The sequence below is a fragment of the Diabrotica virgifera genome, chromosome 2, assembly GCF_917563875.1.
Source record: "Diabrotica virgifera virgifera chromosome 2, PGI_DIABVI_V3a".
Classification (NCBI taxonomy): domain Eukaryota; kingdom Metazoa; phylum Arthropoda; class Insecta; order Coleoptera; family Chrysomelidae; genus Diabrotica; species Diabrotica virgifera.
The window spans coordinates 167,466,853-167,492,898 of NC_065444.1; positions in this window are offsets into that span (position 1 = coordinate 167,466,853).

Here is a 26,046-nt window from a genome sequence, read left to right on the forward strand (position 1 = left end):
TCAGCTGGAAATTTTCTATTATTTGGAGTTGATTTATCACCAAAAATTCTTGTGAACTCTTTGTTCTCATACCGAACAATTGAAGCTCCGTGCCTTGTAATTTTATTAGATTTATATAGTAGTAAGCAGTGAAGTCGCCACAGTGGCAAAATACCGAGGATGAATAAGATGTAGGTGTATGCAAATGAAATACAAAAATACGAAAATAATTTCAGATTTCGTATTTATATAGTTTACTGTACTTCTCTGGAGTAAATAAAAAATAAAAATGTTCTTCAATGAGACTTTAACGTTCCTAAGCAGAAATAAAAATAAGTGTTTGTTTAGACAGGTTGCAGACAAAAATGAAACAGAAGTATTATCAGGAACTACGACAACATTAATTTGTGAAAAATACAGCGACAGGTATTTTTTCGGTAATTTCGATTATTTTACTTTCAACCCTAAGCCAGGGTAAGAATCACCCCAACATTTGTTAACAGCAATGTTAATTTCTTATCTCGCATAGCTTTTGTGTTTTTGACACATTATCACAGGTAACATAGAATGACTTAGTCTGCCATCAGATTTGTCTCCCCCGGATTTTTTTTGCGGGGACACCTCAAAAGTAAAATTTACCACAACTAAAAAACCATCGACATGTAATTATTAACGTATGCTTACGAATTTGTTTACAAATACTTCGGTATGTGGACGAACGTCTGAGAAAATTGAGTCACATTTCCATTAAAGGATGTATCAAGGTTGTGAAGTAACATTGTACTTTGGTTGCATTGGTGATGGAAAATAGCAGCAAATATTTTCAAGCGATAGTCATGAAAATACTTTGAGTAGTCATAAAAATTATGTTGATTATTTCATTCATAGGAGATTCTGACCAATAGAAAGCTACAGAAATCTGAATTAAATCGATAATTTTTGATAATTGCCCGTCGTTAAGTATATTATGTCAGATGCCCTTCGTTGCTACGAAAAAATACATTCAGTGACATTAATGACAATTAATGTTTTAAAAATTATAAAAGTGATGACTTTCAACCGTCAAATTAATATTTATAACAACTGTTTCTTTAATTATTGTACTAATTTGAACTTACATAAATAAATTACAATAAAATTCTGGTTTTGAACAGCTTTATTCATACAACAATCAAATATTAATTATTATATATTTATTGATTATTATTAAATATAATATAGCGTAATATTAATATATACATATTGCAGTGATATACAATTTAACTCAACCATTTCAACGTATAAAAAATTTCCCAGACTCTTTGAAATGGGATTTAAAAAAAATAATATCAACGTAAATATTTTACTTAAAAATAAATTGGATTATTTCATTCATAGGAGATTCTGACCAATAGAAAGCTACAGAAATCTTAATTAAATCGATAATTATTGACAATTGCCCGTCGTTAAGTATATTACGTCAGATGCCTTTCGTTGCTACGAAAAAATACATTCAGTGACATTAGTGACAATTAATGTTTTAAAAATTTTAAAAGTGATGACCCTCAATCGTCAAATATTTATAAAAACTTTGTGTTTAATTGTACGAATTTGTACTTACATAAATATATTACAATAAAATTTTGGTTTTGAACAGTTTTTTTCATGAAATAATCGCAAAAATTGCACTCGAACTCTAAACTTAATATAGAATTTTTGCCCTCGTGAAACTTTGACATAATTTTACTCACCTTTGGCTCGTGAAATTAAAACTGTCAAAGTGTCACTCTGGAAAAATTCAATAATTTCAGAGCTCTTGTGCAATTACTACTGATTATTTCATTCATAGGAGATTCTGACCAATAGAAAGCTACTGAAATAAAAATTAAACTGATAATTTTTGATAATGTCCCGTCGTCAAGCATATTTCGTCAGATGCCCTTCGTTGCTACGAAAATATACATTCAGTGACATTAGTGACAATTAATGTTTTAAAAATTATAAAAGTGATGACCAGGGATGGGCGGTGTCGATAATGTCATGTCGACAATTCGATTGTCGACATGTCGACAATCATGTCGATGTCGAGTGATTTAAAGTTGTTGCCAATGTCGACAATGTCGAGTATGTCGACAATTAGCAAACGATCAGAATGACGTTCCGTGCGCACTAATTTGAAATTTTAGGTTAATCTGGCTGCGCTGACTTATTGAAAAATATGCATTAATGTTTCAACAAGTTGCAAAGAGACCAAATAATCTCAAACTTTTGAAACTTTTAACCTCACTATTAACTTGCGATTGTCAAATTCATAGGATATTCCATAATGGGGAACTTGCACATTTTTTTTATTACATAATAATGTTCAGTTTTGTATAAAAATGAGATTTCCAAAATTTCCCGCTTCAAAAACTCATAATAACTTAGAAATACAAATTTAAAGTCTTCTTTATTTTAAAGTAGTTCAGACGGCCCGTGACGTCACATAGTTTTACATTAGTTTTTTATATGGTTATATCAGTGATGTGGGAGGGTTATATGTAAGTATATTCTTCTTCTTCTTCTTTAGTTTATTGCCCTCCACCTACTTGGGTATTTGGCCACAGCATCGTCGCGAAATATGGGAAAATATTTATATTGTAATGACATTTTTTTATCGTATGTCATTGTAATAATATAAAAAATATACCAGTTTGTTGGGATTGGAGTTTACAGTTTTTGAAGGAAAAAAGAGAAAGATTAATATGGAAAATAAAGAAAAACTTTATAAGTATTGTTTAGTGCCATTCTGTACAAGTACAAGCATTCAAAACCCCAATAAAATATTTATTATTTATTATAAATTATCAAATATATTTATAAAACATAGTGTCAGTGTCAAAACGAATGCCAAACCTATGAGGGAACTTACACATTTTTTTATTACGTAATATTATTCAGTTTCCTTTAAAAATAATATTTCCAAACTTTCACGCGGTAAAACCTCATAATAACTTAGAAGATAATTTAAAATCTATATATTTTTTTCTGTTTTCTGGCCTTGGTTTAGAAGAACCCTTAGCCAATGTAAAATAGTTCAAACGATCAAAAACGCTTGTGACGTTACATAACTGTATTTTCTACTGACGTTTATAATGTCTAATTTAACATTATATACAATTTTGTTTACTTTGTTGGTGCAGAATGTACACCTGGTTCCAAAAAAAACTGATACGACTCTTGAAGCGTATTTTGTAGAAAATTGAGCAGTGTATTTTGAAGGATAAATACTTAATATTTACATACTGTCAATGTCACTGCCAAATCTTAAAATTTGTCAGATAGATTATTCTGTTCCACGGTTATTAGACTTTATTATTAATCTTTATTATTAATACTTTCTCCGCAACTGAGGGTATCTTATCAACTGTATTGTTTTTAAACAATAGATGATAAAATAAGAATATTGACAGTTCAAAAATGTGAACATATTGCATTGTGTGTGGCCTAAGTTTGGGCTGAAAACTGAAATGTATTACATTTTTACAAAATTTTGGAATATATGTTTAATTACGTAGACCAATTTTAACAGTTGTTTTCAATACAGATTTCAATCCTCTACAAATAGTTTCTAATGTCATTTGATGTCAAATAATTAGGGACGCTGGAATTCAACAGTTTAGAATTTTACATTGAGTTAATGCAAAATTGTGACGCATGTCAAAATTCTCAATGTATTTTAATTGTATTCATTTTTTTGGAAACCTGAGAAAACTAATAAATATTTTTGAAAAATTTAAACTCAAAATGAAAGACTACATTATTATCGAGGGCTGAAAGTCCCTGAAAACTTCTATAATATTTATTTTAATAAGTTACAGGGCTGAATTGAATATTAATTTGTTTTGTTGTATAATCCACGTTTACAATAATTATGTGATCTATTTGATGTAAAAACTATCATTTATATACTCTTTATAAAATATAGGAATTCAAAATAATATAAACATTTAGACCTTAATAATTAGTACAATTTATGAATTAACATAATATGTAATCAGTTGTTTGTTGTTTGTTTATTTTATTATTTGTCTGTCATAATAAATATAATGTCAGATCAATCAAATACACTGCTCAACATGATCAAATCTTACTAAGAGTCGTATCAGTTTTTTTAGGAACCGGCTGTACATGCACAACTATATGACGTCACTATGCGTTTTGGACCACCTGTTTTAATTTGAATTTTTAATCGTCTTTAGGGGCCAAACGAAAGACAAACAAAACTTTTTTTATCTTTGATACATGTTTTAAATTATGTTCTGTTGTGATTTATAACATTTTTTTCGAATTTAAAAATTTATGCAAGTTCCCTATTGTTTGATTGCAGGTTTTTCAAGTGTAAATGAATTTTAAATAGATTCATATAGAGACAATTTATTATGTGCAAACCTCATGATAGAGTAATGCAATGTAATGAATCTAAAATATTACCATATAGATGCAAAACCAGAAAAAACCAGCAAAACAAATTTTCATAGATTTTTAATTTTCTATCGTTACTCGTAAACTCGTAACATTTACAGAAAGGTTTAAAAAAATTAAAAAGAAACGTAAACCTAAACGTCAGTAAACGAGGTAAGATTCAAAACCACAATCAAACATATCTCAGTACATTGAAACCTTACCTTGTTTCCTAACATTTCGTTTACTTTTTTTAAAATTTTACTAACTCTTTATTATAATAATTATAGTATAATAATTACTGAAACAGTGTTGAATCTCTTCGTGCTTTGGCAGAGACTGCATAATAAAAACATTACAACATTTTGCGGTTTTGCTAATTTTTAACCAAAGAAAACATTTAACCAATAATACATCAAATAGTTGTACTTTCCCCGTCCATATCTACAATTTCTTCCTCGTCCAGGTCATAACTATTTTTATCAGGATACTCTCCCTTTAATGAAACATAAATATGTACCAATTTCTTGGAATTAGTGAACGTTAATCTATTTCTTATCAGACTGTGAATGTGTCCCCAATTTGAAAAGAGTCTCTCGATTTGAGCTGAGGAGGCTGGCATTTTTAGAAGTCTGAGAGCCATTTTAGCAAGAATTGGGCATTCCAGTTTGACCACTCGCCGAAATACTAGAGGCTTTTCAACTCCTTTTTCCCAAAGTGTTGAGAATATTCCTGAAATTGTAAACCTAATATATTAAAAATCAAAAGAGCGATAATTTTGTCTGAAAGACTTACCCGATTTAGTGTTAAATTTGTCCCATTCTTCTATGCCCTGATTGCACAACTTTCTGAGTAAGAACTGAGTTATTATACCAGTGTGCTCTGACGTAAGCTTGGAATTTTCATATTTCGGATGCAGATAGTACGCAGTTAAGGCGTACACGTTTAACGCCATTTGTTGTCTGTGTTTCAATTTTTCTTTAAGGTTATCTGGCAGATTCAAATTGAGCCACAGATGAACGGCATCTGCTACAGATGTGTCAGATTTCTGACAAACATTGATCAGATTACAAATGGGTTCATAAATTTCTATGTTCTGTTGAATCTCATCCACAAATTCATCGTTGAAGATTAATTCCTTGACTTTCGGCTTAATCTTTTTTTTTTCGTTACAGCGGCTACTTGTTTCATATATACCAGATTTTCTGGGAGACTTTCGAAAGAATCTCGGTAAGAGCACCATCTTGTTTCGGCCGGCAATTTGATTCTGCGCCCTCCCTTATCAACTATCATTTTTTCTAAATCTGGTTGCTTAAATTCTTTGAGGACAATGACCACATTGTCGACTAACTTTTTATCCAGCACGTCTTTGGCTAAAAGGTTGCCGGTGTGGCTACTGCACGTAGAGTGCCACATGTTGTGCTTGAGGAGGGATCCCATTTTAATCATTGCACTAGCATTATCCGAAACTATACCGTACGCATCTACATCGTATTTTTCTTTTGCAATTTTTTTAGATTCTGTTATTATTTCGGCAAGTTTTTCTCCAGTCTCAGACTCCGTGGTTAAATCCCAAGCATCAAGAAAGGCATTTTTTCCGTCTGCACTATGCAACATTGTCACAACCGTTTTAGAATTAGTAGATGAGTTTTTCCAACCGTCACACAAAATGACTGACTCGGTTTCCACTTTTTTACGTGAAATCTCAATACAGTCTTCATAGCACTTATTTAAAAGCGATGTACAAAGTTTTTTCCGGCCAGGAATTTTGTCTAAATAAGCAGGACGGATCGTTTTTATAAAATTTTTAAAGAGAGGTGATTCTACCACAGTAAATGGTAAGTTACAGCCGAATATAAATTTGGCTAGTGCAGTGCTTATCTTCTCCTCTTCATACTCTTGTAATATGTCCATATAGTCGGTGATTTTCTTTGATTTTTTGGCTGGTCTAGCTTGAGATGTAGCGAATAAATTTCTTTTATTCGTGCTTGTGTAGCTTGTGCTGGAGGAAGTTGGAGTACTTAAGTTAGTCAAATTACTACTCTCAGTATCAGTAGTTGATAACATCATATTTTCAACAATACTATGAGTGCCTTGAATTGCTACACCATTGTTTTCTTCCAATTCCAATAAGGCGGCATCGGTATCTAATGAATTTTCTATAATTCCATCTAGCATGTTTTCAGGTGAAGTTCCAGTCACAATAGCTAGCGAACCATCTTCCATAACTTCGTAACTACCGTTCGTTGTATTCTAAAATTCAAAATAAAAAGAAACTCTAAGGTGACTAAATACGAAGGGCGGATCTACGGACACCCTGTATACAGAAGTTGGCATAGATACAGCGTTTTGTACTTAATTCAATAGGCCAATCCGTTTTTTGCCGTAAAATACTAAACTTGGTGTTTTTTAAATGGGACACCCTGTATATAGAGATGCAACAACGTGAAAACCTCAGAATACAAATTCTGGGGTGAAAACTGATGCAATTTATGTCCCCTTCCGAATTCGAATTAAATAGTAATCAAGAAATCTACAATAATATATAGTGCGTTATTTTCACTTCTTGCCGTTAGATGGCTATACGGTTTTTGACGCCATGTTTTCTCCAATATACTACTACCGAAATGGTGATCCATGCGTTGTTGAGTTATGCGGCTCCGAACACATTTTACGATTCATTTTTATATTATAGATAAATTTAATTTCAAAAAGTTCCCCCCAAAATTTTTTCTAGATCCGCCCCTGCTAAATATGTAGTAGAACATACGTCCTATATACTCACTTGTGGATTAACTGTAGGTGTAAAACCTGTGTCTGAGCCAGTATTTTCGTATATCGAAACATGCGACATTTCATTATTGGATTGATTACCATTGCCACGATCTAACTTGCAGACGTTTCTTAAAATGAAAGTACGGGACGGGGTTAGTTATCAGCCGATACAAATATCAATTTCAGAGAATAAATCTCTATAGCTATCCAGCTAAAATTAATTAAAATATTTCTTCTTACCTGTGACTTTGCAATCTTGCTGCAGCTGTATTTTTTATCACATTTCCACATACACAACATTTAGCCGCGTGCTTTCCTTCTATCTTTAATACTTTGAATGATAATATATCATAGTTTTTATTCAGTTTTCTGCCACTCATTTTGATTCTGATCAGATCAGATCACATTCAAAGTTTACAACTGAATAATTTCATAACATAACCTCACTTTTTTCCATTATGGACACGTTGCTGACATTGTCGACATTGTCGACATTGTTGACACGTTCTCGACATTGTCGACACGTCTGTGTCGACAATTAAAGTCGACGTGTCGATGCCCATCTCTGGTGATGACTTTCAACCGTCAAATATTTATAACAACTGTGTGTTTAATTGTACTAATTTGTACTTACATATATAAATTACAATAAAATTTTGGTTTTGATCAGTTCTATTCATGAAATAATCGCAACAAATTGCACTCGAACTCTAAAATTAATATAGAATTTTTGCCCTCGTGACACTTTGACATAATTTTAGTCCCCTTCAGGTTGTGAAATTAAATCTGTCAAAGTGTCACTCGGGAAAAATTCAATAATTTCAGAGCTCTTGTGCAATTACTACTAATCTGATGTTATCTCCTAAGGTACAATGATCTGGAGCCTCTGTTTGGATGAGGAATATATAAGGGGAAACACCATTACAAATTATAAAAATTAGAATAAGGTGTTGGAAGTCTTCTCTTGGAACCGGAACAATCTTTCTCCAAAGACAAAACAATAACAAATTAAACAAATTTAAAAATGTATAAACATTTTCAATTCCTTTGCAACACGAAAATGCAGCAGCTGCATAATACTCTGGTTAACTCGAAGAGTACAGGAAGAGTCTATACCGGTTTCGGAGGTTTTTTCCTCCTCATCAGTAGTTCCATATCCCTTTCTCTCCGATTTCCCCAGATACCATGCTTTGGGCCTTTCCGAATTGCAAAGAATGAAATGCCGCGGATGAACTAGAGCCATCTACCGAAAAACAAAATAAGTTATCAATCCAAATAGCACAGCAAACGACGATATTTGTCTGTGAGCAGAACGTTTTACTTTAAGGGGTAGGGTAATAAGTATTTTTAACATATTTAAATGCAGAATGAAAGATTACATTATTACCGAGGGCCGAAAGTCTCTGAAAACTTTAATAATGTTAATTTTAATAAGTTACAGGGGTGAAAAAAAGGAAAAATTAAGTGTGATTTTGATTTATAAATATTTCATTCAAAGGAAACTTTTGTTTATGTTCAGGGACTTTCAGCCTCATTTTGCGTTTAAATTTTTCAAAAATATTTATTAGTTTTCTCAGGATTCGAAAAAAAGAATGCATTTAAATAGCATTGGACCAATATTTTGGGACAAACCCCTAAACATATTTATAAACTAACAAAAGTGGTTTTAGAAAAATAGAAGCTTGTTTGATTTTTTCCGAAACAATGCATATTTCCGATTTACATTGATTTCCCTATAAAGGAAAAACAATACACTTTTAATAGAGTTCAACAATTTAAATATTTGGGAGTAATAGGGAATGGCCAAAATTAAAGAATAAGTGACGGAGCGAATACTAGCAGGCAACAAAACATACTGTATCATAGACTAATGAAGGACCATAACTTGTCCAGAAATACAAAACTAAAAATATACAGAGTTGCAATCAGACCAGTAGTTATATACGCAGCTGAGACAATGTGTCTTACGGAACATATGAAAAAAAATTGAAAATATTCGAAACGAAAATCCTCAGACGGATTATGGGTCCGATAAGAATGGACAACGGAGAAATGAGAAGAAGAATGAACTATGAACTAAGAGACATAATGAAGGGTGAAGATATATAGTCAGATTTATGAAAGCACAGAAAGTGAGATGGCTGGGACATATAAAGAGAAGAAAAAACGACCTACTGATTAAGATCATCACCAGATGGAAACCAGAAACTGAAAGACCAAGGGGAAGACCCAGAGCGAGATGAGAGGACCAAGTCATGAGAGATATTAAAATTCTGGAAGTGAGAAACTGGAGGGAACTACACACATATCGAAATGAGTGGAAGAAAATTGTAACGAAAGCTAAGTCATACAACAAACTTTGACGACACACAAGTAAAATGCGGAGTTGTTTACCGCCACACGCGAATCAGAGAGCTCTAAGTAAGAGCGGCAAACATTCCATCCGAAATTAAAAGCCCTGATGATGATTCCCTATAAAGTATTTAGAAAATTTAATAACCCATTCTACAATCGAGATCATTTGCTGATATATTTATTCTATATAGATCAAGTTTCCTCTTTTGGTAAATCTAAATAGAACAAAAATGTTTCAACATGACGAGAGAACAATTCACTGGGCCCGCATTGAAAGGAATAATTAAAATGAAATATTTTCCATTGAAATATGGAGAGATAAAATATTTGCAACATAGACAGCGAGCATTGCAGATGCCAGGGAAAATATATTAAGGGAAATAAGCAATATTTCACCTGCAACTTTAAATAAAGTTCGAGGACAGTTTTAAAGCAGATGCAGATTCGATTGATGGTTCAAAAATACAAAATAATATAAATTTATTTTTCATTTGTGAAATGGTAAATATATTAGTAAATCATCTTAAACATGTCACACGAACTCCAAAAACTAGAGGTGAATATAGAAAGAAATATTATGGACTTCTGGTTGAATTATCGTAAATTCTCCAAGTACACTTTTTGTCTCAAATTTAAAGCCTAGCTTGAGCCTATTTCTTATTTTACGTTATTTGTTTATTAATTTTTGTGTGTATATTTAACATATTATAATGTTGGATCGTTTTCGAATGGTCTGGGGTTAAAAACGCTAAAAAGTTAAGCCACTGCGACCAACCATAAAAATGTTAACTCTATAAAATATTAGAATAGTTATTTATAAAACAGTTCATAAAGTATGCTTTTTGCGAACACACGCGATGTTTAGAGCACGAGCGACAACGGAGCGAGTGCTAAATACACCGCGTAAGTTCGTATATATATATATATATATATATATATATATATATATATATATATATATATATATATATATATATATATATATATATATATATATATATATATATATATGTAAATACCAAATAAATAAAAATTTAAATAAATGGTAAAAATACCACACATCGTTTCTATCCTGGTTACGAGTTGGTGTTCAATAGGATGATACAGCGCTGTTTCGGACTCTCGTCACTCATCAGCCATCCGAGGAGAACACGAACTCGTAACCAGAATAGACTCGACGTGTCAGGGGAAATTCACAATTTCAGTGAGGCAGTACAAGAGCGCCATCTCATGTACTGCCTCACTGAAATTGTGAATTTCCCCTGACACGTCGAGTCTATTCTGGTTACGAGTTCGTGTTCTCCTCGGATGGCTGATGAGTGACGAGAGTCCGAAACAGCGCTGTATCATCCTATTGAACACCAACTCGTAACCAGGATAGAAACGATGTGTGGTATTTTTACCATTTATTTAAATTTTTATTTATTTGGTATTTACATCTTAGCGTTAGGCAGCGCTCTCTGCCGAACCCAGAATGTACGCATATATATATATATATATATATATATATATATATATATATATATATATATATATATATATATATATATATATATACATCGTGTAAGTTCGCAAGAATACTTCACGCAACAGTTTCATACAATATTTTATCTACGATAAACAAATAAAAACACTGTAACTCTTCGTCACTGGAATTCATTTCTATTCTACAATTTTTAGAACTTTGACATTTAAAAATTCTAACTTCTTTCAAACCACAAAACTGTCAAAATTTTTTTAGCACTGCTATCTGTAATAAGAGCTTTCACAAACTAAAAATTTATACATAATATGACATAGAGTAGATAAAGATATTATTCTGTTGCTAAACTTTTTCTCTGTCATAAAAATTGAGAAAATCTTTTATTATATTACTTTTAACATCGGGCAGTTTTAGAGGCGCCCTTTAGTAACAAATAAACTGTAAGAAAAAAAAATTAGTCTTCTTTTATCTGAGAAACTTTGTCTGGGTCATTCTCGCTTACGATGCGATGTTGGAAGCTAATTAGAGAAAAGTTTTATTTCCGTTTATCTTGCAAAAAGTTAAGTAATTACTTTTTAAAATCATATTTAAAAAATGAGGCTGTTTGAATCTGATAAAAATGGACGCATATTATTATTCGAAGAAAAAAAAACATTTTGAATATAATATTATTTAATTTATGAACCTACAGTTGAGTCCGCGAGTCTTTACCCGTGCCTTATTAATGCCTGGCGAGATGAAACACATACTTTTTATCTAGCATCATTCTCTTCCACGCATGAAACTAATGACAAACCAGCTGCCGCCTGTTATTAAGTAAAAACACATATGCTATTTTTATGAACGATCTAGACTCGTGTATTGGAAAGAGATAGGTACAAAAAAAGACGATTGGGGATGTTTTCACATATTTTAAGTTTAATCTCTGACGTTTTGGTATGTTTACTATTGTGGCTGTCAGTTTGTTGAATTTTTTGCTGCTATTTTGTCGAATTTTTGCATTTTGAAGTTTTTTATAGAATACAAACAGTTGTTTTCACAACTAATTTTATATTTGAGTTAGAAATTTTATGATAAATTTATGTTCTTTTACGACAAATTTTGACAACGTACAAATAACCTCATTGTTGACACAGTTAAGGAATGCTTGTGTTTAATGTTCCGTCAAAGTGAATAAAATAGCAGAAAGAAAATATGTTATCAAATTTCTTTATAAATTGTTTATTTATTTATTAATTAATGATAATTTGACATTCTATTTATTTGATAACGTCAAATTTTATACTGTACCTAACCCGTGATCGGAATAATACCCACTCTCTGTCAATTACTGTTGCGTTTAGTAAATTTCCGACTTATTTCGTATGCTTTATGATGACGCACGGGTAAAGACTCGGGGACTCAACTGTATATACAGTGATGACTGTGCTAATAACAAATAGATGGAAAACAAATTAAGTTGTGAGATATAAAGAAATGAAACTAGTGGAGGTCAGAGATTTAGCGATAAAAACCTATACATTTGCATTCTACTTATTATTAGACGTATCGGACGAGTTTGGCAACTGCCACTATGACAGTGACAGTTTTAGTTCACATTCTCCTCTGATATGTCTAAAGGTGGGAAACAATAAGTAGAATGTTAATTTATAGGTTTAGCCCACCTTCACTAGTTTCGTTTATTTTTATCTCACAACTTAATATGTCTTCCGTCTTTTGCGTTATTTTGCCGGTTATTAGCGCGCTCATCACTGTATATTATATTATACCGTATTTGCAGCAAGTCCTATTTCGCTAAAGTAGGTGAAAAATACAAAGGATTTTCATAGTACCTACTGTCGCTAGGAGGGGGGGGGGTACAACGGCCTCCTGTATTTAGATGGACTTTTTGGGTAACAGTTGGTCAGGATGTTGATAAAATTGTTATAAATAGAAAACTTTCAAAATTACCAAAAAAGCAATTTTTTTATAAACAAAACTTTTTTTTGTATTTCTTGGTTCATTCTAAGTAAAAAATGATATTACAAGTTTTTTTGTAGGATGCACAGTTTTCGAGATAAACGCGGTTGAATTTTCAAAAAATCTAAAAATTGCAATTTTTGAATCCGAATAATAGTCCTGTCGCCAGGGGGGTACAACGGCCTACTTAATTCAGATGGACTTACCCAAGTTTTTTTATGTATTTTGACCCGTAGAACACGAATTTTTTGTGTAACAATTGATCCGGATGTCGATAAGTTTGTTATAAACAAAGAACTTGAGGAATTACATAACAGCGATTTTTCGCAAAACAAAACATTTTTTTTTTGTATTTTTTGGGTGATTCTCAGCAAAAAATGGTTTTACATGTTTTTTCGTAGGATGCATAGTTTTAGAGATAAACGCGGTTAAACTTTCAAAAAATCGAAAAAGTGCAATTTTTAAACCCGAATTACTTTTGATTAAAAACTAAAATAGCAATTCTGCTTACTGCACTTGAAAGTTCAAGTCAAATTCTATCGGTTTTGATTTTTTGAATTGCTAAAAATTAAGTTTTTATGTGTTAAACAAAGCCATAAACACATAGTGTTTCCCGTGCCCAACGCATGCGTTTTAATGTACGTAATCTACGTAGAAATTTTCTCTATGCGCGCCTACTCGTACGATTTTAAATGGGAAATGCATTGAAAACATCATTGAATCACTATGTGTTTATAGCTTTGTTAAACAATAAAAAAATTAATTTTTAGCAATAAATGTAACCAAAACCGATAGAATTTAACCTGGACTTTCAAATGCGGTAAGCAGAATTGCTATTTTATTTTTAAATCAAAAGTTATTCGGATTCAAAAATTGCATTTTTTCGATTTTTTGAAAGTTCAACTGCGTTTATCTCTAAAATTATTCATCCTATGTAAAAACTTGTAAGACCATTTTTTGCTGAGAATAACCCAAAACAATACAAAAAAATGTTTTGTTTTGCGAAAAATCGCTGTTATGTAATTCCTCAAGTTCTTTGTTTATAACAAACTAATCGACGTCCGGATCAACTGTTACCTACCAAATCCCTTAGTTTTTAATTGGGGTGGGTTTAAAGTCTCGAATAAGGGGGTGTTTGCTCATAAATAGAGATTTTAAACAGCTATATCTCGCTAACGATTCATCGTAATGAAAATCTATGTAAAATATAATTTTAGTTATTAAAAATGCCACAATTTAGTAATCTATCATTATTTTCGTATCTCCAGTATTTTCGGAGATATGTTGAAGTAAAATGTAAAAAATACTGAATTGCAAAAAATCAATTTTTCTTTAAATTTAAATTTTCGTTTAGGCGTTCTAAATAGGTCAAACTTCTTACGTGTATTTAGTCCAGAAAGCCACTGCGCTTCCGCTAGGAAAAATATTCTAATTCGGACTTTTTCCACAATCTTACTCAAAAAGGACTCCTTTTAAAAAATTTGCATGTTGCCAGGACCAAAAGGTGGTCAAACATTTTTTAAACGTTTTTTTCTGTTTTTCCCAAAATTATTTTTTTTTGCATGGGAAAAATTTTTTGGATCATTCCAAACAGAAAAGGTCTTTAGTGACTTTTCTCTGAAAATGATAGTTTTTGACATATAAGCGATTAAAAATTGAAAAATTGCGAAATCGGCCATTTTTAATCCTCAAAAACTATATGAAAAACTGAAAATTTGAATGTTGCCAAGGTAGATAGATATTCTTTAAACATCTATTGATGAAATCCCGAAGAGTTTTTTGAAATACAATATTCAAAACTCCTTTGTTTTTTAATTGCTAATTAAGCGTGCGCGACACTATTTTCCACCGACAGTATGGTGCAAATGAAAGGAATAAATTCGTTATTTCGTAAACCGGCGACTTTAAGGAAAAATCCCGAAACAGGTCGATTTTTATTTTTAAGTTATGACATTGTGGCATGTATGGTATACTAGTGACGTCATCCATCTGGACGTGATGACGTAATCGATGATTTTTTTAAATGAGAATAGGGATCGTGTGCTAGCTCATTTGAAAGGTTCTTCAATTCTCTATTCAGTAATGTAAACATTTACATAATTATTTATACAGGGTGTCCTACTTCTTTTTTTGTCAAATAATTTAATTTAATAAAAATTTTTGGACACCCTGTATAAATAATTATGTAAATGTTTATATTACTGAATAGAGAATTGAAGAACCTTTCAAATGAGGTAGCACACGACCCCTATTCTCATTTAAAAAAATCATCGATTACGTCATCACGTCCAGATGGATGACGTCACTAGTATCCCATATATGCCACAATATCGTAACTTAAAAATAAAAATCGACCTGTTTCGGGATTTTTCCTTAAGGACGCTGGTTTACGAAATAACGAATTTATTCCTTTCATTTGCACCATACTGTCGGTGGAAAATAGTGTAGCGCACGCTTGAATAGAAATTAAAAAACAAAGGAGTTTTGAATATTGTATTGCAAAAAACTCTACGGGATTTCATGAATCGATCTTTAAAGAATATTTACCAACCTTGGCAACATTCAAATTTTCAGTTTTTCACATAGTTTTTGAGGGTTAAAAATGGCCGATTTCGCATTTTTTCAATTTTTAATCGCTTATATGTCAAAAACTATCATTTTTAGAGAAAAGTCACTACAGACCTTTTCTGTTTGGAATGATCCAAAAAAGCTAAAAAAAGTTTTTCCCATGCAAAAAAATAATTTTAGGAAAAAAAAACAAAAAAAAAACTTTTAAAAAATGTTTGACCACATTTTGGTCCTGGCAACATGCAAATTTGTTAAAAGGAGTCCTTTTTGAGTAAGATTGTGCAAAAAATTCGAATTAGAATATTTTTCCTAGCGGATGCGCAGTGGTTTTCTGGACTAATTGACAATACAAATATACAAGGAATTACAGAAAGGTGAAGACCAATTTTTAATTTGATGGGTAGTTAGGGGGTTATTTTCACTGATTTTTTCGTAGAGAAAAGCAGGTACCGATTTTTTTTGATCATAAGTCACTCTATTTTCATGCTAGAAATTTTTTATCATTATTCTTTGAAAGGTTTAGTTATATGCTTGAAAAAAGATAATTTCAGTTTTCCTCAAAAAATGTAAAGTTTTCAAGTTATTTGGCTTTGAATATTTCAAATTATGCATTTGACGAGCTAACCTGTAACATGCCGTAACTCGCTTTTTATTGGTCTTAAAGGTATTATAGAAAAAGAATTTAGTTTGTGTTACTCAAAGGTACAATTTTGTTATCTGCAGTTTAATTAAATGCATATTTTTCGAGGTATTCTCAAAAAACCCTCTAAAATAGTCGATTTTTTCGACGAAAACTGTTAGTTTCAAGCGCGAATAACTCGAAAAATATTAGTTTTACTAAGAAAATGTAAAAAACATTTTATTCTTAGAATCAATCTTTACATCGACTTACATGGTTAAAATGTAATAAAAAATTCCCACCCCCGAGATGGGGAGGCAACCGCCCCAATGGTTTTAGCTTACAGCGGCATGATATAAAAAATTATCCTTGGACTATTCAATACCTTCTGTGAAAATTTCAAGTAAATCCATGCTGGACGAAAAAATTGCGAGCCAAAATGCTTCATTTCCTCGACTATAAAAGAATACGTTAAAAATGGGACATGTTTGATGTCTCGGATTTCCTAAATTGGTTGTCTGATTTTTGTTATTTTTTTAGTATATTATAGCCTTATTATTTAAGAATATCGGTGTAATAATATTGTTGCTAGTCAAGCAAATCCCGTTTTATACCGGGTGTAACAATCATACTGTTTTTTCCTTTAAGTTCGGAACACCCTGTGGAATACTCTAGCATAATATATAAAATATTGGAATTAGAACCCAATTGTAGTCTTAGGCTTTCTTAACAATCTCTTTTTTGATTCATTTGCTTATGTTAGATAGTACGTACGTAAAAAAATTTGGTACTTTAATTAACCATATTCTTCATCAATATAGGGTGTTTCTAAATAAGTGCGACAAACTTCAAGGGTTAATTCTGCTTGAAAAGATAATGAACGTTTTCTTTATAAACATAATGTCAGCAAATGCTTCATTTCCGAGATAATTTTTCTTACATACTGACGATTTATTTATTGCTCTAAAACCGGTTGAGATATAAAAATGAAATTTGGTAGGTTTTTAGAGGTAGTAATTGCGCATTTTTTACATACAACTAAGAATTTTATATTCAAAATTGGCGTGCGTACGGAATATATCTAAAACCTTTATACCCGTATGCAAGCCAATAGTTAATATAAAATTCTTAATGGTATGTCAAAGAATGGGCAAAAACTACCTCTTAAAACCTACCAAATTTCATTTGCATATCTCAACCAGTTTTAGAGCAATATATAAGTCGACAGTTTGTAAGAAAAAATTCAACATCATGTATCTCGGAAACGAAGCATTTGCAAACATATGTTTATAAAGCAAACGGTCACTATTTTTTCATGCAGAATTACCCCTTAAAGTTTGATGCACTTATTTAGAAACACCCTTTATTGATGAAAAACATGGCTAGTTATTAAAGTACCCAACTTTTATATTATCCAGCACAAGCAAATGAATCAAAAAACAGAATGTTAAAGGGGAAGTCTACTGTGACAAGGGAAAAAACAGGCCGAGTTTCCGGATTTTTTTTCTAAAAAAATATGACCCATACATTAAATTAAATTAAACCGTCATCTTTACTTTATATTCAAGTATTTGCAAAAAAAACTTCAAGTCGAAATATTCAAAATGGTCGTCGTGGCACTCCTTCAAGCGCAGGTCCGTTTTTTTAGGTGCCCAAACGGTGTACACGAAATCTCACGTCTGGGTGATCTGAAACAAAAAACAAAATATGGTTATCATCTACATAGTATTGACTCTCATCTGACGGAGTATTTTGTCGATAAAAAATTTTGGCGCAAAAAAAATTCTTGAATTTTTTTTTTATTTTTTTGCCCATATTTGATATTATTATTGTTTATAACAATTAAACAAAAAACGATATCAAAAAAATCTTCCGTCAGACAAGAGTCAATACTATGTAGATGATAACCATATTTTTTTTTTGTTTCAGATCACCCAGACGTGGGATTTCATGTACACAGTTTGGGCACCTAAAAAAACGGACCTGAGTTTGAAGGAGTGCCACGACGGCTATTTTGAATACTTCGACTTGAAATTTTTTTTGCAAATACTTCAATATATAGTAAAGATGACGGTTTAATTTAATTTAATGTACGAGCCACATTTTGTTAGAAAAAAAAAACCGGAAAATCGGTCTGTTTATTCCCTTGTCACAGTAGACTTCCCCCTTGTGAAAACCTGAGGCTATAGTTGGTTTTAATTTCAGTATTCTGTAAATGCTAGAATATTCCACAGGGTATTCCGAATTTTAAGGAAAAAACACAGTATAATTGTTACATCCGGTAGAAAATGGCATTTACCTGTCTAGCAACAATATTATCACACCGATATTCTTAAATAATAAGGTTATAACCTACTAAAAAAATCGCTCAAATCATACAACTGGTTTAGAAAATTCGAGACATCAAACATGTCCCATTTTTAAGGTGTTTCTTTAATTTTTCCGGTGTGTGTATATTCGACAGGTTTAGGTTAGGTTAAAATCGCCAAGAGGGTAGTTCATCTACAATTAATAGCACAAAATATAATGTTTGTGTATATTTTATTTCTTGACAGTTATACTTATTTAATGAGATAGGCGGAGTAAGATAAGAAATAATGGTTTTATATTTCTTTGTTATCTAATAGAAAATAATATCTACTTAATATTTTAAAGTACAAAATCTATGCAATAAAATACATTTATACTACCGTAGTAACGCAGTCCTGCGTAACGCAGGACACATCTGCTAATAGTCCGAAATCAAATGTGTAAAGCAGAAGTGCCAAAATATTTTTCTATGGATGCTATACAATGTGCAACTTCTCTCACTACTTACATACATTCAAAACGAACAATTTCTCAGGGTGTGAGAAAAGTCGGCCATTGCAGTGAGAAATATTTTTTCTCACGGGTTCCATACGTAGAATTGCGGTTTCCATGGTAATGTGCACAATACAAACACAAATATTTTTGTCAAATAAAATGTGTCAAATCAAAACTTACGAGGAATTACCTTTTAAAACTGTTCAAATATAACTGGTAACTATAATTTTAAATAAATAAAAGTATATAAAGTATATAAAAGTGTATAATATGTATTTTATTTCAATTTTGGCATATAATCTACATAATAGCACCTAAATTATTTAATTTTGAAGATTGAACTCTTGACAAAAACGCATCCATAGAAAAAGTACAGTGTACAACACGTGAGAAAACGACATATTTCTCCCTCGCTTGATTTGCGGCACTCGCCTCGTACCACGGCTCGTGCTAACAAACTTCTGCGCTCGTGAGAAATATGTCTTTTTTCTCTCTTGGTGTACAATATATTATTTCGGTTAGTGATGCGCTCACGGGTTTACTAATTTTTCACGGTCTCACAGATTCAAAATAAACTGTGCGCCAAAATTAACCCATAATTTTAAAATTATAATTTTAGTCGTAATGAAAACATTTTTTCCACCTACCTCTACCGAAAGTATACTTTTCCGGACCTGATTGTAGGGAGCAAAGTTGTACTTTTCCTCCCTAGGGAGGAAAATATTTTTCCTCCCTAGGGAGGAAAAGTAAAAGTGACGTCATAATATTTCATTCATGAAATATAACTTACTGACGCCCTGTATAATATCTATTTTCTATTACGGAGTATCTATACATTTTAACGTTTATTTATAAAACATCCTATATTTTGCAGAATGGTAAAAAACAGTAAATTGTTATTTTGATTTAACAATGTTTACATTAATAATTTGACTTATATTTGACAGCTGACAGTTATATTGTACCTACTTGTTGTTTTAGTTCTAATAAATTTTGTTGGTTAGTTACATAAATAAATTAAGTAAAAATGACAAAATTACTTGTTATTTGAGGAAGGTGGAAAAACCATATGTATAACATGGGAGTAAAGTGCCTTTTCCTCCCTTGAATGATTACTGCCCTCCGCTACGCGTCGGGCAGTAAACTTCATTCTCGGGAGGAAAAGTTACACTTTCCTCCCTTGTTATACAAATAGCTATTGTTTGTTGGTTTGTTCTTTAAGGTTTGTGTTAGGTCATCTGAAATAAATAACTTTTCTTTTTTTTTACGAAAAATATATTGCAATAAAATTACCTTACATCATAAATAAATGACGGAATTGAATGTTCAAGAAAGTTAAACTGGTAGCAAGTATTGCCTTCTCTGGTATCTATTACTGCTTGACAACTATCTCTCATACTGATAATTACCGTTCTTAATTATTCATCTTAAACAATTTTATCCCAAATTTTAACTAATCGCAAAAACAGTTTATCTAATATGTTTGGTACATTAGGTAGTTGTCGCAGTCGTCTATCTACGATGTCCCACGCAGGTTCTATTGGGTTGATGTCGGGACTTCTTGCAGGCCAAAACATGGCAAAAATCCCTGACGATATCGCTGCACAATTCTTGCAATGTGTGGCCTGGCATTATCTTGCATAAGCATTAAATTGCTCTTTTAAAATGTGTGTAATGTACCTGTGTGATTTAATCTGCCATGATCAGCTCTAACTCCGTACGAACCTTCAAATTAATTCCACCCACACCATTACCGAGATCCACCATACTGTACAGTCCCTACAGTGTTACACTGTGCGTAGCGTTCCCCAGGCCTTCTGTACACTCTGTTTCGCCTGTTATCAGAAAAAAGACAGTACCTGGATTCATCGGTGAAAAATATTTTTCCCCAATCATCATTATTCCAAACAACATACTCAAGAACAAAATGCAAACTTTGCCTTCTGTGATCTCTCATCAACAACGGGCCAGTGGGTGACCTTCCAGAGCGCAGGTCGTTTGCAGTAAGTCTTCTGAATGGTTGACTAAGTGACATTAAACTATGGAGACCTACACAGAGGAGAGGAATCGAGATAGGACGACCTTGAAATTTTTGTACACAATTTTGCCTGTTTGCTTGGTTTCTCGCTAGGGCGGCGGTGGCGTAGAAATAGATGCTATTTTTGCATTGGAGTGAATGTGAAAATTTCGAAAATAATTAATTATTCGTAGTTAATATAAGATTATTGGTTTTGGTGGTTAATATTATTTAAGTATGAGTGCCAAGAAAGCTTACACTAAAAGAACTTGCTTCGTACCGGGATTTATATCGAGTTATCGTTCCGATAAAAAATTCAAAAGGGAACTTAACGAAGTTAATAAAGACTTTTTATAAAGATTTGTCTTTATGTTATTTATAACGTTCGTGGATTAAACCTATTCGTTTGTATGTTATTTCCTTCGGTGTAAATAAAATTTGTGCCTATTATTGGTTTTTATTTTAACCTGAAAATTATAGTGATAATAGTAGGACGATCTTGAAAGTTTTTCTGTCGAAACAATGCATTTTTTGAGACAAAATATTTCACAAAAATTAACATTAATTTTATAAAAGTCAGACTATCGTCTGCGTAGTTTATAGACATATATTTTTATTAACTAAATTTAAACATCTGATAGGTAAGCTTTCAGAATATAGATAAATGAAGTATGTATTCAAAAAAAAAGCAGTTTAAATTTTGATAAAAAGAATAATTAAAAAAAATTGATCAATAAACTTCAAATTATTTAAATAACTTTTTAAACTTTTTAAAAACAATTACGTACAGTTAAGTCAATTTTTTCAACTAACAAACTTTTTGATATCAGTTACAAAGATATTAAAAAATTAATTTGCAGTTGAAATACCATTGGTATATAAATGTGGCAGTTAGATAATGTGACAAAATATTTCCGCTTCAAAATAAGCTGTCCTACATATTAAAGTAATGACAAATTTAAATTTGATGTCACATCTCCATCTACAATGGTATATAAAGAATACACTTTTTACCACACGTCGATATGTTATAAGGTTAAAATAATTTATTTTTGGCATAAAACATATTCAGCTACAATCCACCAATAAATTAATATCTAATTACGCTAAAAACAAAAATAAAATGAGTTAAATATTAAATAAGTCCATAAGAGCTAATGTATTTGTAGCACCTATTCGAACACTTGCGCCTCTAGCGGCGATTGCTGAAAGTTGAATTAGAGGTTGAAAAGTTAGCCCACAAACGATGCATTGCGTTTCCACTCCTTCTTACAGGTCTCCATACATTAAACCGTTCGGCGAGTTCAACCTGACGGGATCCTCCTTCACGAAGAGTAACGATTCTAATACAATCACTTTCTAAAAAATTTCGATTTTATAGCTACAGGTGGTTCATTTTAAAGAAAAAAAAAACACTTGATAAACTTGAAAAACGCCTTTGAACATTCAGCACAACGTATCCCAATCCAACTAATTTCGAATTAAAATGAAGCACAACTAGAATGTTTTTTTGCAAAAAATGAAAAAATCATGAGCGTTTTTTACCGTTGTTTTAATAAACTTTACAATATACATATATAATAAACATTAAATTATTTGATTTACCAGGATTTTTAAAATTACGCGTTAATTTTGTTGCGCAGTGTATTATGTATACAGCCGTATTCAACAAAGTGTTTTACAAACAATAATAATTATTATAATTATTATAATGTGCCTGTGCCCACAATTTATCTACATGCTCTAAGTTTGGCGTCTGCGCCAAAATACAGCTTGAATGCGGACTCCAAAATATTATGGACTGTGAAGTAAAAATTTTCCAACACTAGAAAGTCGGACGGGCCAATTTGGCCCCTGTTGCGATTTAAAGTTATTGTATTTTTTTTATTTGAGGCAATAAAAATTTCATATTTTATGACTCTTAGTATTTTAATACAAAGCCTTATTTAACACAAAAAATATTGTTTACTAAATTTATTAAATTGTTTTTCTAACAAATCTACCATATAAGTCTAAAGGAGCCAAATTGGCCCTGTGTAAGTTATTATCGTGTTCTGGAAAATTCGACGAACCTTTCTTTCAAATTCTTGTCGGATGGGTAAAATTATATTTGTGTATGTTTATTGTAAATGGTTACCCTTTTACTGGTAGTGATCATCTACGTAATAAAGATACAATTGAATCGGTCATTTTGAAAAGGGGTGATCTCCACTTTTTTGACATTTCCACTTTTCGTTGAATTTATATTTATTACACATAGAGACGTCTATTCCACATGAAAACGGGTCAACTTTCAATGTTATTACCATAAGCACAGCATTATTACACACAAACCAGTTCAGTTTGAAAAGGGGTCATCACCTAGAGATACCCATTTGAGGTGACCCGTTTTCAAAATGAACATTATCTGTTCATTTTAAAAACGGGTCATCTCTATTTAAAAAAATTGAGGTTTCTAGGTCTTTTAAAATTTAAAAACATTTTTAAAATATTCATCAACTTGTTTTTAGCCGTTTAATGTGTGTAATAAACAATACAACATTATAATGACTATTTTTTTCATACCTGTTCATTTTGAAAACGAGTAATCTCTTTAAAAAAAAATTGCGGTTTCTAGGTCTTTTCAAACCTAAAAAAATATTTTTAAATTAATCATCAGCTTGTATAGTGAATATTAAACGTAAAAAATACTTAAAACAATTATTTTCCTAACAGTTTTAAGGATAAAAATTTTTGACCTCTCCTGTAAAATTTAAAAAAGTGGAGATGACCCCTTTTCAAAATGACTGATTCAATTGTTGGTGAACACAAAGATGCAATTGTTGGTGTAGGTAGAGGACCAAATGACGCGTCTTTATACTACAAAAGTAACTTCAAGACCATGGCCTATGTACGTGTTTTATAATACTATTGACTTGGAAGCAATAAATGCATGGATTCTTTATAAAGAAATAACTGGAAGTAGACTCAGTCTTCGTAAGTTTATTCTTCGGTTGTGTGAAGAATTATGGACCCCATACCTTGCCTCCCGAAATCTGGAACTACACCTAGCAACACCAGGACTACCAACAACTATCACTGTTACTACCCAAAAATGAACAAAAATAAGAGTTGAAAATATTTTCTAAAAGGAAATCATACTTCCAATCATTGCCACGGCCTTTACAAGGCAATTTGTGGCAAATATTAAAAACTGCAAACTGTATATGGTGTTCCGAATGTTTTTGATAGGCAGCGAATGTGTTAAACAATTAAAGTAAAAAATAAAATTAGATTCTACGGTCTAGAGTAGATTTAATTTCTTTAAACTGAGTTTTAAATGATTAAAGAACGTGGGGCCAAAATGATCCCTTCGGGCTTTCTAGTTAGGTATGCTAAGCCAGACATTCTAGTGTTAAAACTGTTAACTTAGTTTAAAATTTTAAATTTGTCTATAAGCTGCAAATGCACGAACTCTTTATTTAATATTTAATCTTCTGCCAATGTCTTCTAATCGCAAAATCTTATTATATATAATAATAGTAAAATTATTGTAAAAATATTCACCAGTTTATAGTATTTTCTGAAGGTATATACTTACTTCACGAGGTGGTCAGGGCCACACTTCCTTTTGTGGTCACCTAGTGTTTGTCGAAATGGAAAAATAGAATATGCAATTATCGTCAGTGCACTAAAAATCACTATTATCTACACTATAACTATAACACAAAACTCAAATAATAATTGATTTAAAAATAATGATGCTTAAATTTAATTATCCAACAAAAAAAAATAGAAGCCGATTCTATGAACGACCAAGCAGAAATTGAAATATAAGGAAAAACTTTTCAATTATTAAAACGTCTTGTACTTTTTAATGTAAGTCTTGCTGTACATCTTGAACTTGTAGTCATTAAGCTACAAAAAAGCTTTTGGTTTCAACCAATCAGAAAAGCCCAGAATAGAGAATAATTTTCAGAAGATATTGCTAAACTTCTCTAGAAGAGGAAACCCAAAGAAGAAGAAATATACGTTTTAGCGATATTCTAGCAAAATTTCAGTACCTTTAAAACCCCTTAATTGGTTTGTTTTTAACTTGATTTGTTACTTAAAATTGCTACAATTGTACTCGCTTCGGCGGTACATATACCAAGGCCAGAATCAAAACAAAAAAAATGCTACAAAAAAAAGTTAATCACACTAACGTGCAATATCGTTCATTGATAAGGTTTAGTAGTAATTCACTAGAGGCTAGGCACAACAAAAGGGACAAAAACAATATGTGGGACTTATATAGTATGTATATACTGTAATAATATACAATAATAGATATATACAATAAAGAAATACCTATGTATTGCAGTGTATTTACGGAAAAGCTATTGCAATTTTAAAAGCACTTGAATTTTGCCAACTAATACAGATCCTAATATTCTACTAATCATAAATTTACTATCAGTACTTCAATGCATAAAACAGTTCTATCCATCTCATACTATTATCCAAAAATTAAATGTATGATACATTGTATGCAGAGGAGAAATATAAACATTCACTTCCTTTGGGTACCTTCACACATAGGTATTTCAGGTAATGAAAAGGTCTATGCCCTGGCACTTAAAGCAACTACTGACGAACACATTGATATTATCCAAATAATTCCAATCTCAGATATCAATTTGAATATCAAGCAATAGTGTATACAAGTTTGGCAGCATTGTTGGGATTCGAATAGGTCAAAGCTCAAAGAGATCAAACCTTACATCGATCTCCAGCTCCAGCTCCCTGAAAAGAGAAGAGCACAAGTGGTAATAAACCGATTAAGAATTGGGCATACAACATTAACCCATAAGTACTTAATAGCCAAAGAGCTACCACCACAAGTCTCAACCTGTAGATGCCTGATAACAGTCCAGCACATTCTTACAGTATCTCCACTTTACTCGTATGAACGAAGCATCAACAATATTTCTGAAGAACCAAGTCAGCTGAAGAATATATTAAATTATAATTTATTCAGTAAAATTAATTATCTTAAAGGTATACATTTACTTCATAAAATGTAATAATTATATTTTAATTGTT